At 40.1% G+C, this 25,143-nt stretch overlaps 1 protein-coding gene across 7 annotated transcripts in view; it reads right to left on the bottom strand.

The window, feature by feature from the left end:
* THRB (thyroid hormone receptor beta) overlaps positions 1–25,143 on the bottom strand; it is a 392,434-nt gene that overhangs the window by 127,619 nt on the left and 239,672 nt on the right. The window lies entirely within an intron of this gene.

Here is a 25,143-nt window from a genome sequence, read left to right as displayed (position 1 = left end):
GAGTCAGAAAAAAACATTTGACAAATTCCGACATTGTTTTATGACAAAAACTCTCAACAAATGAGGTAAGAAATGGATGCATCTCAGCATAATAATGGCCTATATGACAAGCTCACAGCTAACATCTGAAAGCTTTTCCTCTAAGATCAGGAACAAGACAAGAGTTCTCACTTTCACTAGTTCTATTCAAAGTAATACTGGAAGTCCTAACCAGAGCAGTTAGGTAAGAAAAAGAAATAAAAGGTATTCAAATCAGAAAGTTAAAAGTTAAATTGTCTCTGTTTGCAGATGACATAATCTTATATAGAGAGAACCCTAAAGACTCCACCAAAAAACTGTTAGAACTAATCAATGAATTCAGTAAAGTTGCAGGATTCAAAATCAATATATAAAAATCAGTTGCATTTCTATACACTAACAGCAAACTATCTGAAAAAGAAGTTATAATACTAATTCCATTTATGATAGTATCAAAAAATAAAATATTTAACAATAAATTTAATGATGGAGGTAAAAGATCTCTACACAGAAAACCATAAAACACTGATGAAAGAAATGGAAGAAGACACAAATAAATGGAAAGATATCCTGTGCTCACAGATCAGAAGAATTAATATTGTTAAAATGTTCATTCTATTCAAAGCCACCTATATAGTCAATGCAATCCTTATCAAAATCTCTATAACATTTTCCACAGAAACAGAAGAAACAATCCTAAAATTTGTATGGAATCACAAAAGACCCTGAATAGCCAAAGCAATCTTTAAAGGAAAAACAAAACTGGAGGCATCACATTTCCTGATTTTAAACTATATTACAAAGTTATAGTAATCAAAATAGTATGGTTCTGCATAAAAATAGACACATAGACCAATGGAACAGAATAGAGAGCCCAGAAATAAACCCACACATATATGTTGAACTAATTTTTGACAAGGGGGCCAAAAATACACAGTGGGGAAAGGACAGTCTCTTCAATGAATGGTGATGGAAAACAGAATATCCACATGCACAAGAATGAAATTTGATGCTTATCTTACACCACTCACAAAAACTAACTTGTGATGAATTAAAGACTTAAATATAATACTTGAAACTGTAAAACTCATAGAATAAAACACAGGGAAAATCTCCTTGACATTGGTCTTGGCAGTATTTTTTTTTTGGATATGGCACAAAAAGCAGACAACAAAAGCAAAAATCAACATGTGGGACTACATCAAACTAAAAAATTTCTGCACAGCAAAGGAAACCATCAACAAAATGAAAAGCAATCTATTGAATGGGAGAAAATATTTGCAAACCATATATCTGATAAGGGGTTAAAATACAAAAAAATATAAGGAACTCATACAACTCAATAGTAAAAAACCCCAAGTAACCTAGTTAAAACAATGGGCAGAGGTGCTGAATAGATGTTTTTCCAAAGAAGACACACAAATGGACATCAGGTATATAAGAAGCTGCTCAACATCACTAGTCATCATGGGAATGCTCATCAAAACTATGATAAGATATCATCTCACACATGTTAGAATGGCTATTATCAAAAAGAGAAGATAATAAGTGTCGGTGAGGATGTGGAGACCGGCAAACCCTGGTGCACTGTTGGTGAGAGTGTACATTGGTACAGGCATTATGGAAAACATTATGGAAGTTCCTCAAAAATTTGAAAATAGAAATACCATATGGTCCAGCAACTTCACTTCTGGGTATATATCCAAAGGTAACAAAATCAATACCTTGAAGAGATATCTGCATTCTAATGTTCGTTGCAAAATTATTCACAATTTCCAAGATATGCAAACAACCTAAGTATGCATCAATGAATGAACGAATGAAGAAAATATGACATGCATACAATGGAATACTATTCAGGCATAAAAAAGCAAATCCTGTCATTTGTGACAACATGAATAATACCTGGAAGATAGTATGCTAATGATGTAAACCAGACACAGAAAGCCAAATACTGTATGATCTCACTCATGTGGAATCTAAAAAGGTCAAACTCATGGAATCAGAGAGTATAATGGTGGCTGCCTGGGGATGGGGGTGGGGAAAATGGGGAGATGTTGGTCAATGTGTACAAACTTTCAGTTATAAGATGAATCATTTCTGGAGATCTAATGTACAGCAGGGTGACTATAGTTAAGAATAATGTATTGCATGCTTGAAATTTGCTAAGAGTGTAGATCTTAAGTGTTTTCATCACACACAAACACAAAAAATGGAAACTACGTGAGTTAATGGATGTGTTAATTACCTTGATTGTGGTAATCATTTCACAACATATACATATATTACATCATCAAACTGTACACTTAAAAATCATATTGTAAATATAAATAATTTAAAAATAAGTATGTATACTTTTATTTGTAAATCATACTAATAAAGCTGAAAAAATTGAAATGCATTATGCATTTAACATTAGGTATGTTAGAAAAAGAACACAAAGAAATGTTGAAAGAATTAATAATGTCAGAATGTTTATAGAATTAAAAAGTATTGAGACTTCCCTGGTGGCACAGTGGTTAAGAATCAGCCAGCCAACACAGGGGACAGGGGTTCAAGCCCTGGTCTGGAAGATCCCACATGCCGCAGAGCAACTAAGCCGTGCGCCACAACTACTGAACCTGCATTCTAGAGCCCGCAAACCACAACTACTGAGCCCATCCACCACAACTACTGAAGCCCGCGTGCCTAGAGCCCTGCAACTGCAATGAGGGAAGACACTATGGTGAGAAGCCCGTGCACCACAATGAAGAGTAGCTTCTGCTCACTGCAACTAGAGAAAGCCTGTGTGCAGCAATGAAGACCCAGTGCAGCCAAAAAAAAAAAAAAAAAGAATAAATAAAATAATTTTTAAAAATATTAAAAAAAATATTATAACAGGACTGATAAGTAAAGATATTCAAAAGTTGATTCTTTAACAAAAAAACAAAACAATAGATAGATGAACTACCAGCTAACTTAATTAAGAAATAAAAAATTCAAAAAATTAGAAATAGAAAGGGAAATTAGTTACAGATGCTGAGAATTAGAACAATTATAATAGATGACTGAATAATTTTGTGGAAATAAATTAAAACCCCAATTAATTGATTTTCTCAAAAATACAAAATAGCAAAATACATAAAAGCTAATTCCATATAGACTAATAATAACGGAAAAAATAAGCACTGTCAAGGAATTCCCATATTCTTTCCCTGAAAGTATGAAATTCAGATGATTTCATTTACAGGTTATTTCATGGACAAAAAAATGCTATTTAAACGTTTTGATAGCACAAATAGAGAGGAAACATTCCTAGTGATTTTTGTGAAACCAGTGTAATTATGATATAGAAATATGAAAAAGTGATCTGCCCAGATCACTTGTATATATTGATGCAAAAGTCTTAAATAAAATATCAAAAAATTCTTGAGAAAAACTAAAAGAGCAATATTTCAGAAAAAATGGAATATTTTCAGGAAAGGAAAGATGGCTTGATATGAGCAACACTAAAATTGCTAATCATGGTAGTAAGTCCACTGAGTAAAAAGTATTTTATCTTAAAGGATGCTAAAATGGCACATAATAATATGCACTGCTTGTTCTTGATGGGTTAAAAGCCCACATGGAAGGAACATTATATGAATACTATCTTGACATAATAGTAAATATATGGAAAATTTTGAAAAAGAAGAGTAATGGGATGGAATTAACCTGATTAGATATTAAAACATAGTATGATGACTTAATGATTAAAATAATGCAGTATTAGTGCATGAATATATAGCAGATCAATGAAGCAGCATTGAAGTTCGGAAAGAGATCTCGATATATATGGAAATTGACAATATGATAAAAACCGGCTTCTTTAATTCATGGAGATGGAACAACTAGTAAACCATCCAGAAAAAAAGTCAAAGTTGAATCCATAACTTATACCTTATAAGACAACTTGGTTAATTAAGTGGATGAAAGATTTAAATATATCAAATGAAAGTTCTAGAAGAAACAATGAGATGATACAAAGCTTTAAAACAGAGAAGACTTTCTAATTATGGCACAAAATATAGAAAGTACCCACAATCTCACTTCTTAAAAACCTGTAACACCCATATCTTGAACACCTGTAAAAGGAGATGTGTAAAATCTAAGAGTCCATCAATAGGGCCTAGGAAAATAAACCATCTGATAGTCACCCAGGGGAGTGCTATATGAATGTAAAAAAAGAATGACATGAAGACCTTCAAGATGGCGGAGGAGTAAAACGTGGAGATCACCTTCCTCCCCACAAATACATCAGAAATACATCTACATGTGGAACAACTCCTACAGAACACCTGCTGAATGCTGGCAGAAGACCTCAGACTTCCCAAAAGGCAAGAAACTCCCCATGTACCTGGCTGTGTGGCTGACAGGATCTTGGTGCTCCAGCCGGGTATCAGGCCTGTGCCTCTGAGGTGAGAGAGCCGAGTTCAGGACATTGATCGACCAGAGACCTCCTGGATCCACGTAATATCAAACTGCAAAAGCTCTCCCAGAGATCTCCATCTCAATGCTAAGACCCAGCTCCACTCAACAACCAGCAAGCTACAGTGCTGGACACCCTATGCCAAACAACTAGCAAGAAAGGAACATAACCCCACCCATAAGCAGAGAGGCTGCCTAAAATCATAATAAGGTCACAGACACCCCAAAACATACCACCGCTCGCGGTCCTGCGCCCCAGAAAGACAAGATCCAGCCTCATCCACCAGAACACAAGCATCAGTCCCCTCCACCAGGAAGCCTACACAACCCACTGAACCAACCTTAGCCACTGGGGGCAGACACCAAAAATAATGGGAACTATGAACCTGCAACCTGTGGAAAGGAGACCCCAAACACAGTAAGATAAGCAAAATGAGAAGACAGAAAAACACACAGCAGATGAAGGGGCAAGGTAAAGTCCCACCAGACCAAACAAATGAAGAGGAAATAGGCAGTCTACGTGAAAAAGAATTCAGAGTAATGATAGTAAAGATGATCCAAAATCTTGGAACTAGAATGGAGAAAATACAAGAAACGTTTAACAAGGACCTAGAAGAACTAAAGAACAAACAAACAATGATGAACAACACAATAAATGAAATTTAAAATTCTCTGGAAGGAATCAACAGCAGAATAACTGAGGCAGAAGAACGGACAAGTGACCTGGAAGATAAAATAGAAGAAATAACTACAGCAGAGCAGAATAAAGAAAAAAGAATTAAAATAATTGAGGACAGTCTCAGGGACCTCTGGGACAACATTAAATGCACCAACATTTGAATTATAGGGGTCCTAGAAGAAGAAGAGAAAAAGAAAGGGGCTGAGAAAATACTTGAAGAGATTATAGTTGAAAACTTCCCTAATATGGGAAAGGAAATAGCCAATCAAGTCCAGTAAGCACAGAGAGTCCCATACAGTATAAATCCAAGGAGAAACACACCAAGACACATACTAATCAAACTATCAAAAATTAAATACAAAGAAAAAATATTAAAAGCAGCAAGGGAAAAACAACAAATAACATACAAGGAAATCCCCATAAGGTTAACAGCTGATCTTTCAGCAGAAACTCTGAAAGCCAGAAGGGAGTGGCAGGACATATTTAAAGTGATGAAAGGGCTTCCCTGGTGGTGCAGTGGTTGAGAGTTTGCCTGCCAATGCAGGGGACACAGGTTCGTGCCCCGGTCCGGGAAGATCCCACATGCCATGGAGTGGCTGGGCCCGTGAGCCATGGCCACTGAGCCTGTGTATCCGGAGCCTGTGCTCCGCAACGGGCGAGGCCACAACAGTGAGAGGTCCACGTACCGCAAATAAATAAATAAATAAATAAATAAAGTGATGAAAGGTAAAAACCTACAACCAAGATTACTCTACCCAGAAAGGATCTCATTCAGGTTCGACAGAGAAATTAAAACCATCGAATCAAACAGATGGAGAGATATAACATGTTCTTGGATTAGAAGAATCAACATTGTTAAAATGACTATAGTACCCAAAGCAAGCTACAGATTCAATGCAACCCCTATCAAACTACCAATGGCATTTTTCACAGAACTCAAACAAAAAACCTCACAATTTGTATGGACCCACAAAAGACCCTGAATAGCCAAAACAATTTTGAGAAAGAAAAACGGAGCTGGAGGAATCAGGCTCCCAGACTTCAGACTATGCTACAAAGCTACAGTAATCAAGACAGTATGGTACTGGCACAAAAACAGAAATATAGATCAATGGAAAAGGATAGAAAGCCCAGAGATAAACCCACGCACCTGTGGTCAACTAATCTATGACAAAGGATGCATAAATATACAATGGAGAAAAGACAGCCTCTTCAATAAGTGGTGCTGGGAAAACTGGACAGGTACATGTAAAAGAATGAAATTAGAACACTTCCTAACACCATACACAAAAATAAACTCAAAATGGATTAAAGACCAAAATGTAAGGGCAGACACTATAAAAGTCTTAGAGGAAAACATAGGCAGAACACTCTATGACATAAATCACAGCAAGATCCTTTTTGACCCAACTCCTAGAGAAATGGAAATAAAAACCCAAATAAACAAATGGGACCTAATGAAACTTAAAAGCTTTTGCACAGCAGAGGAAACCATAAACAAGATGAAAAGACAACCCTCAGAATGGAAGAAAATATTTGCAAATGAGGCAACTGACAAAGGATTAATCTCCAAAATTTACAAGCAGCTCATGCAGCTCAATATCAAAAAATCAAACAACCCAATCCAAAAATGGGCAGAAGACCTAAAAAGACATTTCTCCAAAGAAGATATATAGATTGCCAACAAACACATGAAAGAATGCTTAACATTACTAATCATTAGAGAAATGCAAATCAAAACTACAATGAGGTATCACCTCACACCAGTCAGAATGGCCATCATCAAAAAATCTACAAACAATAAATGCTGGAGAGGGTGTGGAGAAACGGGAACCCTCTCACACTGTTGGTGGGTGGGAATGTAAATTGATACAGCCACTATGGAGAAGTGAATGGAGGTCCCTTAAAAACTAAAAATAGAACTACCATATGACCGAGGAATCCCACTACTGGGCATATACGCTGAGAAAACCATAATTCAAAAAGAGTCATGTACCAAAATGTTCATTAGTGTTAGTTTGTATGGAACTACAATGTTCATTAGTTAGTTAGTTAGTTAGTCTGTATGGAACTGCAATGTTCATTGAAGCTCTATTTACAATAGCCAGGACATGGAAGCAACCTAAGTTGTCCATCGACAGATGAATGGATAAAGAAGATGTGGCACATATATACAATGGAATAATACTCAGCCATAAAAAGAAATGAAATTCAGTTATTTGTAGTGGGGTGGATGGACCTAGAGACTGTCATACAGAGTGAAGTAAGTCAGAAAGAGAAAAATAAATACCATATGCTAACACATAAATATGGAATCTAAAAAAAAAAGGTTCTGAAGAACCTAGGGGCAGGACAGCAATAAAGATGAAGATGTAGAGAATGGACTTGAGGACACGAGTAGGGGGAAGCGTAAGCTGGGATGAAGTGAGAGTAGCGTGGACAAATATACACTACCAAATGTAAAACAGATAGCTAGTGGGAAGCAGCTGCATGGCACAGGGAGATCAGCTTGGTGCTTTGTGACCACCTAAAGGGGTGGGATAGGGCGGGTGGGAGGGAGACGCAAGTGGGAGGGGATATGGGGATATATGTATATGTATAGCTGATTCACTTTGTATAAAGCAGAAACTAGGGCTTCCCTGGTGGCGCAGTGGTTGAGTGTCTGCCTGCCAATGCAGGGGACACGGGTTCGTGCCCCGGTCCGGGAAGATCCCACATGCCGCGGAGCGGCTGGGCCTGTGAGCCATGGCCGCTGAGCCTGCGCGTCCAGAGCCTGTGCTCCGCAACGGGAGAGGCCACAACAGTGAGAGGCCCGCGTACCGCAAAAACAAAAACAAACCAAAAAAGAAAATAAATAAAGCAGAAACTAGCACAGCATTGTAAAGCAATTATACTCTAGAGATGTTAAAAAAAAAGATGTTAAAAAAAAAGAAAAAAAAAGAATGACAAAATTCTGCATGAGTTGATGTGGAATAATCTTTAAGAAATATTAAGTGAGAAAGGCAAAGTGCATAACAGTGTGTATGGTATAAGCCATCTGTGAACATAAAGAGAAAGAAGGAAATGCAAATAACCTCTATGGATGGGCACACAAGGAACTAACAACACTGCCGGCCTGTGAGAAGAGAACCTGATGATAAAGGCGTGGTGGGCAGAGGGGAACTTCAGTGCAGGTTTTTTTTTTTTTGCCCTTTATTTTATTTATTTATTTATAAATAGGTGGACACAAAGCACCGAGCTGATCTCCCTGTGCCACACAGCTGCTTCCCATTAGCTATCTATTTTACGTTTGGTAGTGTATATATGTCCATGCCACTCTCTCAGTTTGTCCCAGCTTACCCTTCCCCCTCCCCGTGTCCTCAATACTGCAGACTTTTTAATACATTTTGAATTCTGAACCATGCACAGACTTTAGTATCTGTTCAAAAGAATAAAATGTATACAAGTGAATATCATATAAAGGTAGAAGAATTCGAGGGAAAATTCAGAGATAATGCACACTTTACAAAACTGTTGCGAAGACTGAATGTGAGAATGCTGTGGCAGAAAATAAATCATATGAAAAAGAAAATGAAAAGTAGACATGCTCTAAAATGTTCTTGATCTATTGAAAGGTAGGCACCGGTCTTCTCTCCTACTAAGTATGATGCTGGAGAAAGGGTTGTAAACTCAGTCGCCCATAGGATCGACACATGCATTCGTGCATTCATTCATGCATTCATTCAACAGCTATGCATCAGTGCCAGCTATGCCCCAGGCACCGGGGACAGAGCTGTGAACAAACACAGGAAAAAATCCCTGCCCTGGTGAACTTTCAAACTAGAGAGATGGCACAGACAATTAAACAAGCGTCACATAGAACAACAAACAGTCAAGGGGGTGGGAATTCAGTCATGAATAGTGAAATCAGGCGGGTCATCATAGCAGTGAGGGACCAGGCCTGGCTACTTCCTGAAGAAAGGGGTCAGCACGTACTTCCCTCCAGAAGGGGATGGTCATGTGGGGTCGTGGAAACAGCTTTGCCAGATCTTTCAGTTTTTTGTTTTTTTTTTTAATTTGGCCTCACTCCACGGCATGCAGAGTCTCAGTTCCCCGACTAGGGATCGAACCTGTGTCCCCTGCATTTGGAGTGCAGAGTCTTAACCACTGGACCGTCAGGGAAGTACCCAGATCTTTCAGTTTTGCCAGATCTTCAGAGGACACCAGAAATCCAAAATTTGTACTTGAAATTTCCTGATTCTAAAATCTTGACTCCATTTTAAAATAAATCACCATGTTATCCAAATAAAACACATCTTGCTAGCCCAGCCTGGCCCCTGGGATAGCCGGTTCAAATCTCTGAAGAAATGAGATTGAGTTTTAAAACAAACACCTCAAACTTGTAAGCCCTGTCCTCTGATGAAGCTTTGCGTGTTTTCCATGGCTGGCAACATTTCTGGAACTCCCCAAAGAAAACCAGTTGGCTCTTCAGAGCTTTTTTGTTTTTGCTCGCCACATAAGAAAACCTGTATCATTTTGGACTTAAACCTTGTCTGGACCAAATGTTATTACTCAGCTTGATGTCTGATTTTATTCACCAGATTTGATTCTTCATAACACTGGGTTTTCAAAAAGTCAAATTTACCCTCAAAAGACTAAGGATGTGTTTAAGCATAGACTCCTGGTCTTGAGGGCAGTCCCAAGGAAGAGATGCAGATATTTAGAGTAAGGGCAGTGCCACTGAAATAAATTTTTTTTTTCTATTTCTTCTAAGATAACTGTTGAAGAGCATGAACTTAAATGTGTAGGAGTCAACCTAAGCATCCTAGTTGCCTAAGGCATGTAGTAAAAGGCTCAAAACTTTGGAGTCAGTTGATTGCTATAGGGTGCTGGTTTTTTTTAAGACCTTTTCTTTTTTTTAAAAAAAAAAAATTATTTATTTATTTTTGGCTGCATTGGGTCTTCATTGCTGCACGCGGGCTTTCTCTAGTTGTGCCGAGCGGGGGCTACTCTTCCCTTTTCTTTTTAAAAAAAAAAAAATTATTTATTTATTTTTGGCTGCATTGGGTCTCATTGCTGCACGCGGGCTTTCTCTAGTTGTGCCGAGTGGGGGCTACTCTTCGTTGCGGTGCGCGGGCTTCCCATTGTGGTGGCTTCTCTTGTTGCGGAGCACGGGCTCTAGGTGCGCGGGCTTCAGTAGCTCTGGCACGTGGGCTCAGTAGTTGCGGCTCGCGGGCTCTAGAGTGCAGGCTCAGTAGTTGTGGCACATGGGCTTAGCTGCTCCGCAGCATGAGGGATCTTCCTGGACCAGGACTCCAACCCGTGTCACCTGCATCGGCAGGCGGATTCTTAACTACTGCACCACTCAGGGAAGTCCCTAGGGTGCTGTTTTTTATTTTTTTAATAAAGGCTCGATTCCTTGGACATGATTGAGTGCTATAAGGCAGTTCATTCTAGGGGTCCTCAACATGCAAATGCATAGCTGCCCCGACAAACGCTTTGTGCCAAACACAACCAGCACAACACCATTTTTATTTTCCTGTGACCAACGGCTTAGTTTCTGTGGTCGTTTAATGACATTAGTCATGAAAAATCACAGCGGGGAAGAATGCAGGGCTTTTCATAAGCCTGTGACAGCTTGGATTTTCCTCCCTAACAACATGGATGAATCAGAAGCCACAAGTGTGCATCTGAGAAATAGTTGTGGTAGTTAAGAAACATGCACTGTACTTGTTATTATTACTACATTCCCATAAAAATAGAGTGTCCATGGGAAGAGTGCAAAAACAGCATGGAGATGTCCCAGGTATCGACTTCAACAATCCCATTGTCAAATGCTTATGTTTCCCTTGCTCTTAGTGAATAGAAAATTTGTACAATGTTCATCCCATCAATCTAGTACCTATGCTAAAGCACACATCTTAGCTCAGACATGCCATGACTGTCCATCTGCCCATCCAACATTTCTTCCCTCTCTCCCTCTATCCATTTCTGAAATGAAATATTTATTGAGCACCTAATATCGATCAACCACTGTGCTAGGTGCTAGGCAAATAAAAACAATACAGAATATCTGCCCTTATGGTGCTTACCAGCTTTGGGGAGAGAACAGATATTAAGTCAATTATACAATTCAATGTAAAATTAGAGCTATGCTGTTATTAATTATTATTATACCATTGTTTTATTATCTTTACATTAGTTAATTATAATATTATTCTTATAAGTAGCGGTATGTTAATTATCAATATATTTATTATAGTAACATTATATTATTTTGGTAATATATTATTTTATTATATTAACATATTAATTAATTATATCTTATTTTATTATAATTAAAATATATAATTTTTATTATTAATTATAACTAATTCAATATAAAACTACAGCTATGCTATAGAATAGAATAGAATAGAATAGAATAGAATAGAATAAAGACTAAAATGCAGGATTTGACTTAAGGAAGTCTTAGAAGTGGTGAGTGGGATGAGATTCCTAAAAGTGTCCATTGAGATGAGATCAAAAAATGAGTAGGCGTGGCCCAGCTGGAATCGGGGGAGGGGCAACCCCAAGACTAGGAATAGACTAGGCTCTCTGGAGAGGGGAGGGAGAGCCTGGCCCATACATGGGGATGGTGGGGGGAGGCTGCTGCCGGCAGAAGAGGGAGGTGGGCGAGGAAAAGTAAAAAGAAGTCGGTATTGCTGAGAGAGCTCTCCAAAATGGAGCAGGGAGGCCATTGAGGAAGAGGGACTTAGACGTGTCTCAGCCTGGGTGGAATCTGCCCTTTTGACTATGGATGAAACACGTGTAGAATCTGCCAGAAAATCAGGATACTTATTGAAGTAAGTCAGATGTAGACAAATATCACAGGATATCACTTATGTGCAGAACCTAAAAAAGTGACGCAAATGAACTTATCTACAAAACAGCAATAGACTCACATAGAGAACAAACTTATGATCGCCAAAAGGGAAAGCGGGGGAGGGATAAATGGGGAATTTGGGCTTAACATATACACACTACTATATATAAAATAGATAACCAACAAGGACCTACTGACTGTATAGCACAGGGAACTCTACCCAATATACTGTAATGACCCACGTGGGAAAAGAATCTATATCTATATACATAGATATATATATGTATAACTGAGTCACTTTACTGTATACCCGAAACATTATAAATCAACTATACTTCAATAAAAAAATAATAAAATAAAATGAGTACACCTTGTAGTACCAAAAATAAAAATCAAGATACTTAGCAGACCCTCACTCTAAAACAACTCGTGACAGCCATCCTGTAAGGACAAATATTTCCTTTCTCGTGTCAGAGTAACCCTCATGGCTTATACCTTTGTAAGTCCCTGACTCTTTCTCTTCCTTGGAATACTTCGGTTTTATCCAAATTCGTGTCTTCTGAATTGCGTTTCTTAAGATCCCCAAATAAACTCTTTTTTTCTTATAGCCTCCTGCAATTTTTTTTTTTTTTTTTTGGTTGACAGAGGGTAGGGAGCATGGGATGAGATGGGGCTGGGTGGCAGACAGAAACCAGGCCAGGCAGGGTCTTTCAGGCCATAGATGGGATTTTACATTTATCCTAAGTTGGAACAGGTCAAAGCCTTTTTTTTTTTTTTTTTTTTTTTTTGCAGTACACAGGCCTCTCACTATTGTGGCCTCTCCTGTTGCGGAGCACAGGCTCCAGACACACAGGCTCAGCGGCCATGGCTCACGGGCCCAGCCGCTCCACGGCATGTGGGATCTTCCCGGACCGGGGCACGAACCCGTGTCCCCCGCATCGGCAGGCGGACTCTCAACCACTGCGCCACCAGGGAAGCCCTGGAATAGGTCAAAGTCTTTTAAGTAAAGGAAGAGGAAATGATCAGATTTACCTTTCAAGAATCACTGTGGGCATTTGTGTTGAATGAGTCAGAGGAGAACTGTATTTGGTTGTTTTTTTTTTTTAATTTTTATTGAAGTATAGTTGATTTACAATCTTGTGTTAGTTTCCGGTGTGCAGTATAGTGATTTAGCTATATATATGTTTTTTTCAGATTCTTTTCCCTTATACGTTATTACAAAATATTGAGTAGAGTTCCCCGTGCTATACAGTAGGTCCTTGTCAGTTATCTATTTTATATATAGTAGTGGGAGACATTTTTAAAAAAAGTCTTAGACTTCAAAAAATTATTTTTTGAAGTATAGTTGACTTATTATGTTGTGTTAATGTCTACTGTACAGCAAAGTGATTCAGTTATACATATATACCTTCTTTTTCATATTCTTTTCCGTTATGGTTTATCACAGGATATTGACTATAGTTCCCGTGCTATACAGTAGGACCTTGTTGTTTATTGTTCAGTGACTTTTTAGCAGGCCAGAAAAAGCTGTGGGCAGGAAGCTGGGAGCCCTAGGTCATCGGTTGTGACAGTCATAACTTGTCATGGGACTTTGGGGACATCCATCTCGGGTTTCCAGTTTCTCCAACTTATCCAATGATGAGACCAGATTAGATGATACTAAGGCCTCTTTCCAGCCCTAAACTTCCATGAATGGCCTCAACATTCAGAGAGAGACCGTCTTAGATTATCAAGATTTTCCTATTGATATCTTTAGTTTTAATGGCAGAATGAAAAGGATCTTTATAAGATTTGTAGAAAAACACATGCTTCACAGGAAAAAAGAAATATAGATAATTTATATGGCTATCCTCAATGTACCATCATGTCAAGTGTCTCTACATCTGAAACAGGGCTTGGTAAACTTTATTGGAACAGGGCCAGAGAGTAAATATTTCAGGCTTTTGGGGCCAAGTAATCTCTTTTTAAACAAAGTGGCCATGCAGTGTGAAAGCAGCTGTGGACAATGCATGAGTGAATGAGCACAGCCCAGTGAAACTTTTACAGAAACAGGCAGTGCTGGATTCGGCCCTCAGGCCGGGGTCTGCTGACTCCTGATCTAAATAGCGGCATATTCAAGTTCCTCTTCTTGGGGAATGTTCAGTCCTCTTAATGGGTCAGAAGAAGGAAGCACTTTCCATGATTTGCACGTGACGAATCACGGAATGAATTAAACAGTGAGAGAGCGAGTGGATGTGGCCTGGGAACACACATGGGGCCATGTCCCGCAGTCACACGCTTAGGAGCCCAGCGCTCACAGCCCTGTATTCAACTTCAGCTCCAAGCAGAAGTCAGCATCTCAGACCAGAGCAACACCTCCAAACCAGCGAGAGTGCTGACAAGGAACAGACTGTGTGAAGAACCATGGTCTCTAGTCTTCTGAGATCCGATTGGTGCAATAAATCAAAACCCTCTGTTTGTATTGCTTTATTTACCAAAGGATTGGAGAGCTGTTCCTTTGAACGGATCAGAGAAGGAGGAAAGGAAGGGCAAGGCAGGAGGCTAGGAAGCAGGACTCAGTCTAGAGATCAAGTGCGGGAAGGGGGGCGGTGCGTATAAAGGGCACCCAGAGAGGCGGGCGAAGCCTCAGGACCAAGTGGGCCCCTCCTCCCCGGCCGAGGCTTGGAGACTTGGAGACAGGAAGAGGCTGAAGGGTCTGCTCTCGGTTAGCTCCCCCGGGAGGGCCTGGTTTCAAAACCAAAATAAACTTGGGAGAGCCAGCGGGACAGAAGGACAGAAACAAACAAGGAGAGCTTCACTTACGTTTTCTCTCAACCAACACTCCCGGTCCTGAACTCCGCTGCCTGAAACTCCATGGCACTGTCCAGCCCTTCCTGGACTGGTGCTTTGTAGTTAGTACCGTGTGGTTAATAATCTCACACATGCCAGCCCTGTTCCCCAGGGAGCCCGAAAGTGTGCGGGGCCACCTCTTTTGGTTTTGTGTTGAGTTGAGTACAGAGTCATCATGACTGTGAATACCAATAGCCCTGACCCTGTGTGAGACAGTAACTCACAGGCGGTACCTAGGCAGCAGGTCTGAGCCGGGAAGTGACAGGCTTAGAGAGACTGAAGAACCAGGATGCGGTTACCAGTAAGTAGCAAACCAGAATTCCAACCAGCTCACTCAGACTCTGGGGTCCCAGCTCTCTACCTCCCAAGCAGTTCATGCCTTTTCTAGAGGTCGGCTTTGGAAAGAACCCCACAGGTCACTTGACTCAGCCCCTTATTTTTAGATGTGGAAGGGGAGAATGAAGTGGCTTGCCCAAGGTCACAGAGCCACTGGCTGAAAAGCTAACTTGGCCTCCTAATGCTTCCTTCTTGCTCCAGCTGCTGAGTCCCATGCTGCTCAGGGAGCGTCCAGTAACTTCTTCATAAACATCTACCAGAAACACATCTTGTCTTGGAAGACAAGACTGCATGGTCTTGGGACTCTGCTACTCAAAGACAAATTGGCCGACATGGATGACTGAGGAGTCCCTTTATTTTTTTTTAAATATTTTATTTTATTTTCATTGGTATATAGTTGCTTTACAATGTTGTGTTAGTTTCTGCTGTACAAAAAGGTGAATCAGCTATATGTATACCTATATCCCCTCCCTCTTGGACCTCCCCGCCCCCCTCCATCCCATCCCTCTAGGTCATCACAGAGCACCGAGCTGAGCTCCCTGTGTCACTTTAAATCACCAGGAACAACAGGTAAGTAAGTGCCAGCATGTTTTAAAACAGGGACAAGCTGCACATGTCAACAATAGCATGAAAAGGAGTGTGGTTCCCCAAGCTTAGAGCAAAAAAGTTAATGCAAAAGTGAAATAAAGGACACTGTTAGAGCTCAGCTATGAAGCTGACAGAAGCAGAAATGAATTTGTCCTCAACAGCTTATGCCACTTTGATAAAAGAGGAACGTATCACCTTAAGACGCCTGGGAGCCTTTGTTTTGATCATTCAGAGAGGATCTAGCTTTGAGAAATGGACTTAGCAGCAGCTTTTAGTCCAAGTTTTTCACAACAAAGCACCACAGAGCAGGACTTGGCTTTCCTTCTTCCTTTCCTTTTTTTTTTTTTTAAAGGAAATAAAAGCTGAACTACTGGAAGTTATTTTCCATATCAGAGACTATAAGTTTTTAAAAAATATATATATTAGAAAGCCCTCAGCATTTGAAGGAAGCTCTTCTATTTGTTTAAAGACAGATGCAAAAGAATTCACCTATATGTTTACATGATTTATTTTCAATCAGTCCTTGATTTTCATCTCTATAGATAAGTAATTAAATGTGTGTGTGCACGTTTGTGATATCATTCGTATACCATACGGTTTACCCACATCAAGTGTACAATTCAATGGATTACAGTATGTTCACAGATATATGTACCACAGTCACTTTTAGAACACTTCCATCGCATCAAAAAGAGACTCTGACCTCCCTTAGCTATCACCCCCCACCCCGGCCCCCTATTCCCCCTGCGTTAACCAATCACTAAGCTAGTTCTTGTGTAGAGATTTGCCTGTGCTGGACATCCCTCATAAACAGAATCATACAATATGTGGTCTTTCATGACTGGGAAGCTTTGGTTTAAATAAGAATTTTGTCCAAAGAGGAATATGGTGGGCAGGGGAGGAACTGAAGAAACAGCTTTTTCTGGGTGCTCTTTGGGTGCATGTCCCTGCTCTGACTAGTTTGCCATCTGACTGTTGAGTCAGATGCACCCCCTGGGACCCATAAACTGCAGTGGTGGCAAAACTGTAGACATTGCTCTTCCACCAAGAAGTAAACAGGTCAGGCCTCCAGGCTGGATGTTGGACCTTAAGAATAAGAGGTAAATTGGTCTTCAGGAAATGTACAATTTCCAAGCTGGAAAGCAGTGTTTACTTATAAAGTTCATATTTATAAGAGATGAGTCAGTTTCTTCATTTATGCCTCCTCTGGATTTCTCTTTTATCTTGTCAACTCCAGCTGGACATGGCTGGAGAAAATGACACAGTCAAATTGACTGTGTCAGTGTAGACACAGGACTGTGACCCTCAGGTGGGCACCTCATGTTCCCAGGCACTTTCACTATATTCCCTAGATCACTAACCGTCCCATTCTGGATAGCCACTGCAAACCTCTCCTGTCTCCTCAAATCTCCAACAACTTCTCCTTCATCCTTACCCTCAGCTAATGTCCTTCCTGTTTCCCTAAGAAAATAGAAGTAGCCAGAAGAGGATTTCCCACACTCCCAGGACCACATTAGCATCTGTACTATATGGGCCGCCACCTCAGAGTTTCTGAATCAGGAGATCTGGGGCAGGGCCTGAGAATTTGCACTTGTAATAATTCCCAAGTGATGCTGCTGCTAGTGATCGGCACCTACACTATTTTTTTTTTTTTTTTTTTTTTTTTTTTTTGCGGTACGCGGGCCTCTCACTGTTGTGGCCTCTCCCGCTGCGGAGCACAGGCTCCAGACGCGCAGGCTCAGCGGCCGTGGCTCACGGGCCTAGCCGCTCCGCGGCATGTGGGATCTTCCCGGACTGGGGCACGAACCCGCGTCCCCTGCATCGGCAGGTGGACTCTCAACCACTGCGCCACCAGGGAAGCCCCGGCACCTACACTTTGAGAACCACTGCAGTAGGTGATGTGGTTATAGTCTTAGCTAAGGTCAACCTCTCTACTTGTGAACTCCATCCCTAGTCCCCCCACTCAGGGACACTGCTCCACCACTTCTCCCCTTTCCTTCCAGCCTCATCACTTGCCCCGTATTCACTGAATCAAACTATTGACCAACCAACATGTCATTTCTTGGATCTTATGTGGAATCTAGAAAAATGGTACAGATGAATCTATTTGCAGGAATAGAGATGCAGACGTAGAGAACAGATGTGTGGACATGGGGTGTGGGATGAACTGGGAGGTTAGGATTGACATAAATACACTACCTGGTGTAAAATAGATAGCTAGGGGAAACTTGCTGTATAGCACAGGGAGCTCAGCTCGGTGCTCTGGGACGACCTAGATGGGATGGGATGGGGGCGGGGGTGAGAGGGCGGTCCAAGAGGGAGGGGACGTGTGTATACATGTAGCTGATTCACTTCATTGTACAGCAGGAACTAACACAACATTGTAAAGCAACTCTACTCCAATTAAAAGAAAAAGTGAAAAAATGTCTCTCTCTCTGGACCCCACTTTCCTCTTCAGCTTCCACTCCGTTTCTCTGCTCCCCATTACAGCAGGAGGGTTGTAGACTATACACTAATCACTCCCTGATTCCGATGTCTCCCCCTCTTCCTCTCCAATCAGGCTTGACTCTTACCACTCACACACCCTGTCCTGGTCAAGGCAACGCTCCCCACGGTCCCCATATCGCTGAATCCTATGGTACTCATTCGGTTTGACTAACAGCAGCATTTGACACAGCTGATTGCCACCTTGCCTCGAAGCTCTTTCCTCTATTTTCCTCCAGGGTAAGACACTTCCCTGATATTCCTCCCCAATCACGGGCCACTTTTTTTTTCAGTCTTTTCTGGTGCTTTTTCTTCTAGCCATTGAGATGCTCCAGGCCTCACTCCTGGGACATCCTTGGCTCTACATCTGTCCTCACTCCTTTGCTGATCTCATTCTGGCTCCTGGCTTTAGATACCATCCCCACATATATACCTCTCCTTGTATATCCAATTGTCTATGTTAACGGACACACTAAACTCGACATGTCTAAAACTAAATCCAGAACTTCCACATTTCCCCCTCCCCTGCCACAAAACTCAGATGAACTCGTTCCACCCACTGTCTTCCTCATCACTATAAATCATGTTTCTAAATGATTCAGAATCAAAACATTCTTCCCACCTTGAACATGACTGTCATCATCTCTCACCTGGATTATTATAATAGCCCGGTCTCCTTGCTTTCACCCCTGTCTCCAACATTTTATTCTCAGCGTGCAGCCAGAGGGGATCCTTTAAAAACATGCACTGGTGGGCTCCACTGGCTGAATTATATGTCAGTTCATTTCACCCCTCTGCATAAACCCTGCAATGGTTTCTTAACACACTCTGGATAAAAACCAAAGTCCCCCACGACCTCCGTTTCACCTCCTGCTTCTCTTCCTCACTCACTTCACTCCAGTCTAGCTGACCTCCTTGCTGGTCCTCGGACACCCCAGGACACTCCTGCCTTGGACCACGCGCTCTCTGGAAATATGATTTATTTCTTTAGATTATTTATTGCCTATTTCTCCCCACTAGATTGTAAACACCACGAGGACAGGATTTTTCCCCCTCTATTTTGTTCCTTGCTCTATCTCCTGTGCCCCCAAACAGTGCTAGGCACACAGCAGTTACTTGGCATCGTTATTTGCAGAATTTATTTCTGGCTAATCTCCCTTCAGCCAATTTAGGTAGTGGGTTAGAACTGAACTTGTCTTCTATAGTATGTGGGCCCAGAACAGAAAGACAGCAGATGTTAGTATGATATCGACAGGCAAAGCATTCCATTTTCAGTTTCAGACATAACACAAGATGATATTACTCTTCCGCTTTTTTATGACTTACAACCATTTAGGTATAATATTAAGAAACTTTGCAGTTTTCGGCATTCTGCCAATCCCGACTTGCCTGCTGGAATGTTTCCAATTTTCTTTTCTCTCAAGACCTAATAAGAAGTTGAAAAGAAATTTGACAGTCCCCAAAGCAGATGCTTTAAAACCTATATTATGATGCCATCAACATGTATAATATAACTAATATATTTAATTTCCCAGCATTTACATTTTGACATTTTACCCCCAATTATTTTTGAAGGTGATACTGGAAATGATGTCATGACACACTAGATAGTAGAATTCATGAAGACGGGTTACAGTTATCTCTTTTGTTGATATTTCCTTCATGCCAGCACCAGGGCAGAGTGGGTACTCAAAACATGTTTACAGAATAGATTTTTGTTGAGTTAAACATAGGCATGGATAATTATATTAATAAACCGTTAATTACATTCAAAACATAGCTATCATTCATAAGTGAAGGGCTTCCCTGGTGGCGCAGTGGTTGAGAGTCCGCCTGCCGATGCAGGGGACACGGGTTCGTTCCCCGGTCCGGGAAGATCCCACATGCCGCGGAAGCGGCTGGGCCCGTGAGCCATGGCCGCTGAGCCTGTGCGTCCGGAGCCTGTGCTCCGCAACAGGAGACGCCACAGCAGTGAGAGGCCCACGTACCCCAAAAGGAAGGAAAAAGAAAAGAAAAGAAAAGAAGAAGAAATGATAACATAAGTGAAAGATTACCTCTAGGGGCTTTAAAGAAGTAACTTTGTTATAAAATAAGAATTTTCAGGTGTTGACTGACGGTTAACATGGCATATAATAAACATACACCAGTGATGTCCTAGTCTTAGGATAAAAGAGCCACCATTCCTGGGAAGGATGAAGAAATGATGTTTTGACCCCCTTGGCACTTGTTGAGCATAATTGCTGAAAGCACTTCACAACTGAAAGGGCCCTCAGCCTCTGCATTTGGGGAAACTAAGGTCTGGAGAAGACAAACAAATCTCTACATGACACACAGCAGTCAGCATCGGAGTTGAGTCAAGAACTCAGGCCCCTCTGGTGCTGAACAAAATAACTGTTATTCCACCTTGTCATTTTTTTTTTTTTTTAATTTTCCCAAAAAAAGTTGCAGACAAAGCTTGGGCATAGAGAACCAGTTTTATTCCGAGGCTTGGGAAAGCTTTCTTTATATGTCTCAAGTTATTGCCTTGTTTTCCCAGCTGACAATGCTTAAGCTAAATGAGATAATATATGAAAATCCCTTGGCACTGTGGTTTGTACTAAGAAAATACTCATTGAATAGTAACTAATATTATTATTACACCAGGGTTGTTTCACATGTTAAGTCATTTCTGTTTCAGATAGATTAGAAATGTATTCATCTGCCACTTGTAAATCAGTAAGTTTCAGGTACTTGACACTTGGAGTCCAGCCCACTCTCACACCGGGTCCCCAGAAAACAAGCCTGTGGTTGCGAAAAATGAAACTACTTTGTGCCTTTAGTAGCAATATCCTAAAAGTCCACAAGAGGGCAGTATCCCTCACTGCAGAAGGGCACCAGAGCTGCAGGTGGGTAGAAGAGAATTATGGGTGTTGAAGCAAGCTAATAAAACCATCAGTCAGAGCCATTATTTTATTATTACTATTTTTAGAGCCATTATTAAGATACTTTTAAGTGATGAGAAGTACTAAGAAGAAAACAAAGCAGAGTAATGGAATAGAGAATGACTCCAGGAACATTAATAGGAACATTATCTGAGCAGAGAACTAACCCTTGAACGGGAAAGAGTCAGCCATGAGTAGACTGGGGGAAGAGTGTTATGTCTCAAGGAATCAGAGGCCAAGCTGGATATGATCTTGGTCGGCTTGAGGGACAGAAGAAAAGTCACTGTCATTGGACCATAATGAAAGAAGGGGGGAAGAGGGAGGTGTGGTGGAGGCAGCAGATCCCACAAGAGACACAGTTGGGAACAGATCCCAGGTCCTTCTGACCCCAGAGTTTGTGCACTGAATCACTATGCTACTCTGAACTCTGCAGACAAAGCCAAAGGGCACTGATCAAGGCAGAGAAAGGGATACTTTCTGAAAACAATGTAAAAACAACTTAGGAAATGCTTCAGTGACTTTCATTAAATAATTCACCAGAATTCACATGATTTTCGACCTTAAATTTATGAGGAACAAGCACTAAGAGACACAGAACTAAATTTATTCAAAATTTTATGTCCTGACAATTAATCTTGTGCAGGATTTCTCTTTATCTCCCTTATAGCACTGTATAACAATCATGGTTTATTATAACTATTAATAACATATTTTAAAGGAAATATATCCAGATTTATATAGATCCCAGCATTAATGTTAATAAAAATTATAAGTAGCAAAAATGTCCAATAATAGGGGATTATTTAAATACATTAGCATGCTTCCAAATGATTAAAACCTTTTTTTTCCCCAAAATACTTAATGCTATGTTAAATGCTCATAGCATACTGTTATAGGCAAAACAAACAACAAAATTAAAAAACCACATATGTCGTGTAAATCCAATTTTTAAAAACTATCCACAGATAAGCAAAATACTAAATGAAAACACACCAAATGATATGAGAATAAATGTGTCCTTTACAATACTTTTCTATATTAAATTTTTTCAACAATTACATTCTCTTATAATCATAAAATCAATAATGAAATTAAATATTTGGTATGGAAGTTTTAATCTTCATTTAAACTTTTCCAAATCTGTGCCATTTTTGTAGAGAAACTTATGTGATTTTTGAGGTGATATGGAGAAAAGATCATTGTGTGAAGTTGGATCATGGGGTCTCCCTCCTTTAACACTTAAGGAATGAAAAAAAAATTTATTAAAATAAAACAAACCAAAATAAAATATTTCCAGCAGCCACAAAACAAACATATAACTCCATAACCTCATCTTCAAAGGTGTTGGGCAGAGGACTAGAGCACTGTAACTCCATGCCTCCACCTGAGACAATACAGAGGAAAGAAGGTGAACATACTGAACCCAGAGACCATCTCAGGATATCTTTAGACTTGGAAAGTAGTGATCTGAGGGAGGGGCAGAGGTAGTCCTGGGAAAATTCAAGCAAAACACCTTAGGAAAGAGTAGCTCTTATGTATGATCACAGGATGCTGGCAAAGGATGGGCTCTGATTCAAGTCAGGGAAAGAGCTGAAGCCCACAGTCATGGGTCCACTCCAGATGGTGGAGGAGACCCTGGTTTGTGAGATCGAATGGGATTGAGAAGAGGGAGCTGAGCCCGGGTCCCCAGCAAAGGCGACTTGCTGTACTGGGGCTTCCACATTTGCATGTTCTTGCAAAGAAATGACTTTGGAAGCCAATACTCAGCCCACAACTGTACTCAGAGAGGAAGACAAAGGTAGATGATGTGGGAAAAAGGTCAAGAAAAATTCCCTATGCTCTACTAGAGTAAAAAGAAGGTCTGGACAGAGCTTCCTAATCAAGCTTGAAGAAAACTAAAAGATAGAGCATGAACCTATGGAGGGGGTGGAGTGGGGGAAGGGAGACAGAGAGCAACAGAGACAGTCTGTCCCTCGGAAGGACATGGGATTATGACAATATCGACATGTTGCTTCATAATCAGCGACTGTCTTAGTCATTTCTCCACAAGTAGGAGATGCTGCCTTCTTGCTAATAGATGTTGTTGATTTGAATTAAAGTAACAGAAACATGTAATGCAAGTGGGAGAGGAATTGAAGTCTTAATGATTTACTAATATTATGCCCAGGAACGAGTCAAAATTGCAGGCGTATATCCGGAGAAAACCATAATTAGAAAAGATACTTGCACCCCAATGTTCATTGCAGCACTATTCACAATAGCCAGGACACGGAAGCAACCTAAATGTCCACCAACAAATGAATGGATAAAGAAGATGTAGTACATATATACAATGGAATATTACTCAGCCATAACAAAGAATGAAATAATGCCACTTGCAGCCACATGGATGGACCAAGATTATCATAGTACGTGAAGTAAGTCAGACACAGAAAGACAAATATCATATGATATCACACATATATGGAATCTAGTTTTAAAAAAATGACACAAATGAACTTATTTACAAAACAGAAACAGACTTACAGATATCGAAAAGAAAGTTATGGTTACCAAAGGGGAAATGTAGGGGGGGAGGGATAAATCAGGAGCTCGGGATTAACATCCACACACTACTATATATGATAGATAACCAACAAGGACCTATTGTATAGCACAGGGGCCTCTACTCAATGTTCTGTGATAACCTATACGAGAAAAGAATCTGAAAAAGAATGAATATATGTATATGTGTAACTGAATCTCTTTGCTGTACACCTGAAACTAACAGAACATTGTAAATCTGCTATAATCCAATACAATTAAAAAAAAAAAAGAGTCAACATTGTCCCTTAGTCAACCGGGCAGACACAGCTTACTAAAATGAATATATATACACACATATATATATATGTATATATATATATATATATACAGAAAAATATAAGAAATAAGGTAAAATGTATGTACGTAAATTATGTAAATGAAATTCTAAATAACACAATATATTATATAATATTAAAATATATATATTTAAATTATTTCTGATTAAGGGTAACAGCTTCTGTGTTCCAGCTCTAGTTTATTCACCTTGACAAGTGATTTGAGCACAGATGCCAAATGAGGAAGAAATTAAGTGTAAAAATTTTAATTTTTTGATATATACATTTATGATTTATACAATAATTTTGATCCCTCTTTGGTCAGCTTTTTCTGAATTATTTTCTTCTAAAACTACGCGTTTTTCTTTTTTGCAACATCTAATGTATTTGAGCATTGCAGAATTAATGTTATTTAACTTGTTACAAATGGGTGGTATTTACTCACATTAGGAAATGAAAAGGAAATATTTTTAAAAATGTGATCATATAGGCTAGAGTTTTATGTCTTGGAAACATAGAAGGTAACAGACAGTTCTATTGAATGGCAAAACATTTAAAACTGCAACTCTAAGGCAGTATTGCATCTTCCTTTTCCACAATTTGTCTTGCTTCACCTCTTTGAAAAGCACACAGGCCATAAAAAGCATGCATGATGTGCTAGACACTTTAACTAGGTTTATTACTGCACAGGGAGTAACTTTCTTAAATTTTAATGACCTACAGGTATAGTTTGTTCTGTAAAACTATAGTGAATTACTCACTCCCTGACTCACTTTAAAAATGAAATACAGGGCTTCCCTGGTGGCCCAGTGGTTGAGAATCTGCCTGCCAATGCAGGGGACACGGGTTCGAGCCCTGGTCTGGGAAGATCCCACATGCCGCGGAGCAACTGGGCCCGTGAGCCACAACTACTGAGCCTGCGCGTCTGGAGCCTCTGCTCCGCAACAAGAGAGGCCGCGACAGTGAGAGGCCCGTGCACCGTGATGAAGAGTGGCCCCCGCTTGCCACAACTAGAGAAAGCCCTCGCATAGAAACGAAGACCCAACACAGCCATAAAAATAAATAAATAAAATAGTTGTTTAAAAAAAAAAATGAAATACAAGTGTCAGGTCAAAGATGAGCTGGAAATACCATCTA

Source organism: Stenella coeruleoalba (genome assembly GCF_951394435.1).
Source record: "Stenella coeruleoalba genome assembly, chromosome: 5".
In the NCBI taxonomy this organism is placed as follows: Eukaryota; Metazoa; Chordata; class Mammalia; order Artiodactyla; family Delphinidae; genus Stenella; species Stenella coeruleoalba.
This window is presented reverse-complemented; position numbering and strand designations above follow the sequence as displayed.